Here is a 9,631-nt window from a genome sequence, read left to right on the forward strand (position 1 = left end):
AGGGCATTCAAATTAGGTTATATATGCTAGAATCATGTACAGTAAATCATTAGAATTTCTACAAATCCTAGATAATTTTCTAATACAAACAGAGCCTGGTCCAACACACCATCTTTCTAGGAGACTGCAGCTTAAACACTGAGCCAGAAACTGGTTACCTAAGGACCAGTAAGGATGGCCTGTTTATATTATGGATGAACAGAGGACATTTGCAAGCAACACCCACTCACTCATTCTCATGTATCACCATGCACAGTACACTGAAAGGGCTAAATGTTCAGCAAACTCAGTATAATGAGCCAAAGTTAGTAGTGGAGTGGTAGTGCTGCTCCCAAGAGACATGGAGTGTTTATTTGCTATGTGGGCCTGGGATCTTAGGTCATATTCCTAGTCTTAAAATGACAAATAGCATTACAATTATGGGTATCTTCTGAAGTGAAAAGCAGCCCATGTGGTCTGCTGACTACTTGAGTTTCTTTCAAAATAAATGGTAATTTAAAGTCAGCACTGACCTGTAAGTCCCTGTCCCTTCAAGGAAAATTAATAGTTGGATCTAATCTATGGGAGACTGAGGTCCATGTACAAAAGAGATAAAACATTGTCAGCTATAAAATTTAGCTAAGCTGTGACAATCAGTAAAGGCAGGAATCCTGTGTCTGTCTCAGAATTACAATAAACCTGCTTATCCTAAGTAACTTACATTTTCCATGTAAGACTACACTAGTATTTGCTGCCAAAATGTGATAGGCTATGAAAAAAAGATGTAGTTAGAAAAGCATATAATGTTCCTATTTTCAGCAGTTTTCTTAAAGATACCATGAGAACAAATGAAATGGCAATGTGAATAATTTATAAACTGCATACAGAACTGTATCTACTTTTTCTGTCCATCTAGTTTTCTGCTGCCATCCTACCCTTAACCAGCTCAGATACAACAAAAGCTTCAAGGGGACAGAGAGCTTTTAAAACACCATGAAAAAATACATTCAACCCCACAGTTTGAATTAGTTTAGCTTCATAAACATCTGTCCAATAACAAGGCTTTACACAATAAAATAATTCAAATAATGAACTTAATTGCCATATTTTTTCTAATTTTTATTGAGGTAACTGGAGCAAAAATGAATTGAACCACTAATAACTAATTTATAACAAGATTAAGTCAATAATTCAACAAATTTGCTTTACATAGACTACTGTTAATTGCTTACAGTCACATTTAATAGTGTTTTCTCTCTAGTTTTGTTCCAGCCCTTGAGAAAAAAATTTAAAAGCTTAAATAGGCAAAATATGTTTTTCTCTAGTCACTCCTTCCATAAGAAAAGGTTGTATAAAAAGAGAAGCTTGGGAAAATTTGAGAAGGTAGTAGCTCAGAGGTTTAACCTACATAAAATCTTAAGTCAAATTGAATAATTTAATTGGCTTATGCCTTAAATCAGCTAAATAAGCATGTAACTGGAGCAATACGGACACCTTATCCCAGCAAAATATCCATTAAACACCAAATCTGGGTGACTTAACCTAGAATTGCTACCAGCTCTCAGGTGTTAGCTCTTATCCTACTTGCACTCCACCCACACTTGCTTACTGCATGTCCTGATGTTTCACCTGTACTCAGCTAGAGAGACCAGCACAGCTGAGTAAGAGATGCTCTTTGCTGGGGTAATATCATTTCTACTCAACATTGAAAGTAAATTTGTATATCCTGAACAGTTGTTGAATAAAGAGCTTCGCTCTTCCCATTAACCCACAATTTGCTGCTCTTCATATTAATCAGGTTTTTGCTTTTAAACCCCTATTTTGTTACTAGCCTCCACTCATTAGTGAAAAGATCTACAAATTTGAGACCTATGGATATTTGATTGACCATCTTCAGAACTTTTCTGCCCCAAAATGGATTTAAGATATTTCTAACAGGCCTCTTAGTGGCATAAAAGTACTCTACCAAAAAAAAAAGAAAAAGAAGCCCAAGGCAGGACATTCAACTCACTATAAAAATCTCACTGTCAAGAACCTTGAGAGATCATCACACCACCGTTAGCTAATTTTATATAAAAAAATTTAAAATGTTGCTGAGATCACACTCAAGACTGGGAAAGAGACTGCATTAAAATCCCAGGTTTTGTTCAAATTTTTATCATATTTTTGGATTATTTTCCCTTGCTGCCTGATCCAGCAGCTGCAGAGATAAATTCCAGATCATTTGGCAAAATCCTTTCTTCATCTGAGAGATACCTGAAATTTACCAAACTAAGTTCTTTTCTTAAGACAAGATGCATTATTTATACATAATGCATTATTGTAAACTGAGATTTTATTGAAAATTTCTAAAAAAACTCCCAAGGCTAATTGCCATACTCAAAGCTGCACAGGTAATTAAAACCATGGAGATAAATACTGTCTGAAATTACAATTTAAGCTACTGTTTTCACAGTAACCTAAGGCAATAAATATTTAGGTAAGTGTATCATTCACTCCCAAGAGCTCAAATGTGACAGCAAACATATTTTTTATTCACAGTCTGGAAGGCCAAGCAGTTCCTGCAAGGAAATATTTTTAAAGGAATTTTTGAAACAATTACTGTTGAGAGAAGAGCCACATAAAGCTGCAGGGGCACGGCACAGCACAGGCACATTCAAAAGGTTTTGAAGTGGCCAAACTTTATGTACACAGAAAGGCTAAACATTTCTTGTTTCTGGGTCACAGGCAATCAAGACCTTTGACCTTCAAGCTATAGATTTCTTACGCAGGCAAATTACTTACACTGCAATACTTCATAAACAACAGGAGCCCTACGTGTCCCACCAGGCATTACAAATAAGGTGAGGTTACAGTCCTGCTAGATTTGATTTGGATGGAAATGAGCCTCCCTGGGAAGTCTGCTTAAGCCTTTTAAATAATGCCTGATCAATGGCATGGCAATTGAGTTCTAGAATTGCTGATAATGAAGCTGATTTGTTATTTTAGGGACTTATCTGGTATGAGTCAGCATGAATATTTGATTCAGATTTTTTTTTAAATTAGAAATATTACACAGTAAATGAAAAAGAAAGTACAGCCGTTATCAATCTCTAATTTGCTTGAGTGATTTTTGCTTTAGATGAATTCAGTATTCTATTTCTTTTACATGTATATAAATAAATACTTAAAATATGATGAAACAGGAGAAAAATGCAAATTAGACTGGCAACTTGTCTAGGTATGCCAAATTCTTTTTGACAGTAAGTTCTGTACCTTCTCTCAATTTTATGTATTCAGAGCCTAAAACAAACAAACAAAAAAATGTTTGAAGGGGCAACTTGAAGCTTACACTTCCACCAGAAGAAAAGAACAGAAGCTCTAATTATATTGCTTTTCTCCAATAACATGCAAATATAACCCTGTTCTGTTTCAATAGACATTAGAGTGAGAAATGGGATGGTTCCTGCTGGAATGATGACTTTCACCCTTTAAATTGCATTATCTCTTATTATTTTTTCCTTCACTTCAGTGTCTTCAGGAAACACCTTAAAGCACTAAGAATTAAGAGATATGTCAGCATCCAGTACTCTATATTCCGAGTTATACACAGAACGAAGTCACAGGACACAAGCCTATGATTCAGTAACACTTTGCTCAAAATAGAAAGAGTGAGCGAGGACAAAAATTTTCCTTTTTTTCCTTGTTGTTTTAATGTTTGGTATGTGACTTAAGCTGTTAGAACACTAGCAATAAACAAACATTTAGGTATGTTCCAGCCATAGCTGTGGTCATTTACTCAAGATGCAAAAGTCACAAGATTTGTCCTTCTCCTCAGAAGACTAATAATTAACCAAATTCAGACTGTATTTTTAACTGTTTTTCTAGATCTGAGAGAGTTCCTGAAAGAGTAAATAAAGCCTTATTGGATCAAAAACAGGGAATAAAATTTAAAAATAGATTTATGATCTACTGAATGAAAAACTCATTTAGGAGGTGGGAAACTGACATCATTTCCTTATTTTCAAGGTTTAGGCAACCGAAATCATGCCTTCTCCTTTGACAGTTATTACAAAATTAGACACTTAAGAGTTACCATTGACAGTGGTTTGGGTTTTTTTTTAGAATATCAGAGTTGTTTAATGATATAATAACATTTTAAGATCAAGAAACAAGCTCCCTCTTCATTATATTTAATACCAGTTCCCTCTCTCTTTACTGCAAGTGCAAATACACTTGGACTGACTGTTTTGGTAACTTTTTTCTGGTTTATATTTTTGGCCAAAATTTTGCCCGCACATAAACATCCTGGACTGTTGGGTTGTACAAGATCCAATAAAAACAGCCCAAAGCGTGACAATGTAAGATGTAACATTTTGCTTTGTTGTGATCTCTTCCATTGAGCTTTTCCAGGAATCAGGAGTAGTTACTTCTGAGAAATCTGATGGCATTGAAGAAAATTCAATATAAAATTGCACATCAAAATAGGTTAAAAAAAAAGTTTAACAATACCAGTGGTTTGTTAATTAGGTGCTAACCAGCTAGTTGTGCTAAAGGGGTGATGAGGAAAATCAAAGTACTATTTTCTGTGTATTCTTTCCCTATGTTTAAATTTTACTCACAAGAAAAGAGAGGAAAGTCAAATTACAGGTTATAAATTAGTATGTTTTGCACATTTAAAATTGTCTTTTTGTAGTGTGCTTTGTATTAATTGTCCAAATCCACTGAGTAAGGCACAAAACAGTAATTACTTAAACACTCAGGTCACAAATTTTTAGTAAGAGAGAGACAACAACCTAAAATGAATTATCAATGCTACAATCTCAAACAAGAAAAACACCTTTCTAATGACCATATTTCCACTCTGAGAAGAAAAAAAGAACACTTTTCACAGGAAGATCTCATTTCATTTAATTTTTTCTCTTCACTTACTCCATTCGTTTTCCTTCAGTTACAGATTGTCAGCTATAGTTTCTTTCATTTGCCCATCCAACTCCTTTCACTTTAAAAAAAAGCAACCCACTAGCTAAAACTAATTGGGGCACTCAAATTGCATTAGAAAACATCTGCTACACCTATTGAAAATTCTTTAAAAGAATAAGTGTATCAAAGTAGTATGATTGCCTGCGTTTTGACCCAATCACCAAATCCCAAAGGATTACCATAACCATTCACCATTCCAGAAATTACCCTGGATCTTATTCCATCTCCCTCCTAATTCCAGAAATATTTTCACCAATTAAAAATCCATCAAAAGGCAACAAAAAAAAAATTACTTTCACAGTCTCTGTATGGCACCAATTTAAAACTGGGTTCCATTTGCAAAATCTTATTTTTTTAAGAACAATCTCCATTAGTAAACTATATAGGGTTAGACATAAGAAAATTGGAAAAATAAGAAAATAGGAAAAAATTCACTGAGGTGAAGTGGTGTCAGTAACAGCTGTCTGGCTAAGAAGCTAGACAAGGTAATAAGCTTGAGTGACTTCAGTGGTTAGGAAGAGAAAACATAAGCCAGACTGTAAAACAGCACTAGTCATAATAACAGAGCTGTACTGATTTTGTTTGCAACTTGTGGTATATAAATAAGAACATATTTACTCCTGTTGATCTATTTAATGTTACTGAAACATTATTTCTTCAGAAACAGTGAATTAGATTTCTAACATAAAAGTATTTCTTGTTTGTGGTCTTATTGCTATTCTTCCTTGATTTTTGTATTTCACGCTGCTCCATTTCTTCTCTACCTAAAGGTTCTATGAAGTCAACAAAGCACATAAATGAGAAAACAAGCATTCAATAAGGTATTATACATCATAAGATTTACTCCTTGTCAAATAAGAACTTTACCAAAGTTGATAATAAAAATCAGGTGCTAAATGCACATGTGTGTCTGAGGAAGTACTTCCTCAGCAACCTATGAACTAAGTCCTTGTAAGTTTTTCTAAACTCTTTTCCCACTCATTACAGCAGAAATTCTGTCATCAAAAGAAATATTATCCACATTCATTTATAACATTAAGTGATTAAAACATTATAAGTGATTAAAACATTCATTTATAACATTATAAATTAAAAGCCACCTGATTTAAAACAATCTAATATAGATTAAGTACAATCTGATATTCTTCCAGGGACCAAAACAAACTTCTTTTGGAAACAAGAAAATACTGCCCAAACCTTTTTTTTTTTTTGGTCCCTAAAGTTTAGTTCATGTTTTCTGGCCATATTTTAATATAAAATTAGTACAAATGTCAGCCACTTCTGGCACCGTAATTTCTCTCACAGAGAGTGTTGACTTTTTACCTTTAATCTCACTCTTTTTCTAGAGTACTGAAACATTAGACTATTATAATAACAGAGATTCTGTCATTCCAATTCCTTTACTATAGAGAAATGAGAATGCCAATACTGAAGCACATTTAAAGTGAAACACCTATTAAAATTCTTTACCTCACTTCTACTTACTCCCTACAGCCTCTATGCTATATAGCACTGTAATACTAAAGGAAGTGAATTTTAGCTAAATGCAGTGACAAAAGGCCCTGACAAATTAGGCTGGTTTTCAGGAAATATAAATTCACCTATGTGACTACTATGCTTGAGTTCAAACAAGATTTTATACAAAGAAATTATCATTCAATCGAGCCTTATGTGGATATTAATCTGTCCTTACATAGGCATAGACTGTCAGAAACAAATAAAAACATGACAAAATTTTGTTGTATTAATCAAGAAACTAGCCAATGGATATGATACCCAAGTGGAAAACTCAGGCCTGGAAAAGCACGCTACTTGCGCCTCATCTGGGCAGCTGTGCTTCATCAGCACACAGGAATCAGAAGCACGTGTCAACACCTGAATCTTCCTTTCCCTGCTGCTGAGGGGAACAGTGATTGACTAGAACAGCAAAGAAAATTAAAGACAGCTGTTTCTTAATTCCTTCCAGAATGGAATGAATGTAATAACTTTGCATTGAAACAAGGTTGAACAACACAGATCATCAAAGTTACTACTTTCTTTTCATTAACCTGAAGGAGTATGTGGACTTTTTACATAATTTGATGATACTGGGGAATTCCCTAACAGAAAAAATTATGCCAAAATAGAGAAGATAAAGAGAATTCAGATATTACCTTTTAACAATTGCTTTGATTGTATTATATAATTTGTATTAATTTTGTTATGATAGCAATTCTGATTAATTTTGTTCATTTCAAGCATATGAAAGATGTTACAGCTCTAACAAGGACCTACTTGACAACAGTGAAAAAAAGGCATACATATTTACATATGTATGAAGGTAGCCATTTTTACAGACTGGTATAGCTCTGGAGAGATGAGCCCTCTTTGTTCGCTGAGGCCACACAGACTCTGTTGGGATGAAATACCCCATATGGACGTTTATGTGATTTCCCAGTGTCCTCTATTTCTCCCATTATAGAAATGGCTTTGAGCAGACTCCAAATACTTACGATGTTCTTCACAGCCTCCATCTAAGTACATTCTTCCCTCTGCTGAGGTGAGCTATCTCTTAACTGACAATTCCATTTTCAGTATCAGTTCCAAATAATTGCACTTAGCTTAAAAGAAAAGATCCAATTTTCATGATGTGGTAACGATTCTTTCCACACTATATTAGAACTTCTCTGTAATGCATTTATTTTCATTGTGAGAGTAGCTGTATCCCCCAGGAAGCCACAAGCCTTATTCCACTGGATTTTGCTTCAAAGGACATGTAAACACATACGTAACTTTATCAGTTATCTAGTATTATTTGCTTTACTAGATATATTCTAGTAAATTGCAGTCATACCTAGGAACCAGGCTGGACTGGAGTCTGGCTTGCTGCTGAATATGTTTGTCAAACAATGAAACTTGAATATTTCTAGCTCACAATTATAAGCCTTCAGAAGCTTGACTGCTAGCTTTTATAAGGTTGTATAAAAATAATGTACTTTGCAATGTACTTTTACCTTTCCTGTTCAAACAGGGACTTGTCACCTTAGGGAAAAAAAAACCAAACAGCTTTTTGTAAGTGATTAGTACTTATTAAAGACAGAAAAGGTCAACTTTCAGTTAGATGACTTACAAGAGGGCTACAGAACTGTGTTCTGTCAGTTTTGTAATAAAGCCAGGTAAATCTTACATAAACCTTCAGGCTAAGTCTGTATGAATATACATGGTTCAAATCGGAGATATGAGATCAAGTCATGAAGGAACAGTCACTGTCCTTGCCCCAGTCATGTTAATTAGCTTCTCAGTTTTGGGTTAGCTCAGTTTTTTGGTAGCAGAGTTTCTGCACAGCTTTCCCTCCTTCAAAATTAATGTGAGACTTGCAACACAGGACAATTAATAGCTCAATCAATACCTGTTACAGTGGTCTTCTGCAAATCAACTATATATTTTTATGTGGTACATCAGCAGAATTATTATGGGATACATATTTACTGTTTTCTTACTAAGATTTTTCCAATTGTTTTCTTAGGTTTTTTTTCTTGTAACTATTAGTCATCATCTAATGGTGATTTTCTACATTTCATTAACTGGAAAAAAATACAGAGTGCAAAGCCTTCCTTCTTCCATGGAAGCCTTGGTTTCATGCTCTTGGGATACTTCACATGGACTTAACGATTTTAAGCCCCTGAGCAACTTGCACACAAGATTTTGTGCAATCAATAAGGAAACTGGAAGCTTTTCAATGAGTCAAGACAAAAAAATAGCTGACCTAAACACATCAGTAAGATCTAAATATTTTGAGGTATCTTTCTAGGGTAGTGACCTTGTACTGTTATGCATCTGTTATTAATGAATATAACAAGTTGGTATTTTTCCTCTTAATCTTCTACATATCTAAGATATAAACATTGATACTTTTTTTTAAATCTGCTTCCTTATCTGACCAGAGTAATTGCAGATTAGTTTCTAATGAGAAACATTCATTTGCCTTTATCTGCTGTAGAGTCAGGAGGTGATAAAGACATATGTAATCATATTTTTGTGGAGATACGTCCAAACTTTATTTAAGTAAAAAATACTCACAATTGCTCTTACCACTAAAACACCACAGTCTTGCTTTTTGGGGTTTTTTTTCTTTTTTTATTACTCCTAGTAAAGTTATACCAAGGACTTAAGACCAGTCTACAAAAAGGTTAAATTCATATTTATGTAGGCATCAATAAAAACATCCATCATTGCTTTTTAATTAATTGAATTCTTTTGCTTGATTGGACTTCAATCTTTAGCATGGATGGCAAGAAGCAGTAGTTTCTTCAGTGTCACTCTTTATTTAAGATCACTAAGTGCATGCTTTTTCAGTTCTTAATAATCTTCCTGTATAAGGTTAAACACGTATTTCATCATGTTCCTGAGATCTTTTGATAAATCACATAATAAAAATTGTCCCTCCTTCATTTGAGAAAGGACCTTGGTAGTACTTCTATTTTTCAGGTCTTTCTTTTTGAATTAGTGACTTTGTATTATTATATATCTGTTAGCACTGTAGAAGTCATATTAGATTCCAAAAGGGAGAGTATGCTGACAGTTCTTGTACCAACAACCTTTGTTAATTTCTCTGTGGTTTCAGGTTTTGCAATGCAGCTGAATATCAATTCTGATTTGGAAAAGTTTCTTAGTAAGTAAATTGGTATGTGTCTGTGTTTGGATATCTCTA

Source organism: Parus major, chromosome 4 (assembly GCF_001522545.3).
Source record: "Parus major isolate Abel chromosome 4, Parus_major1.1, whole genome shotgun sequence".
Lineage (NCBI taxonomy): Eukaryota > Metazoa > Chordata > Aves > Passeriformes > Paridae > Parus > Parus major.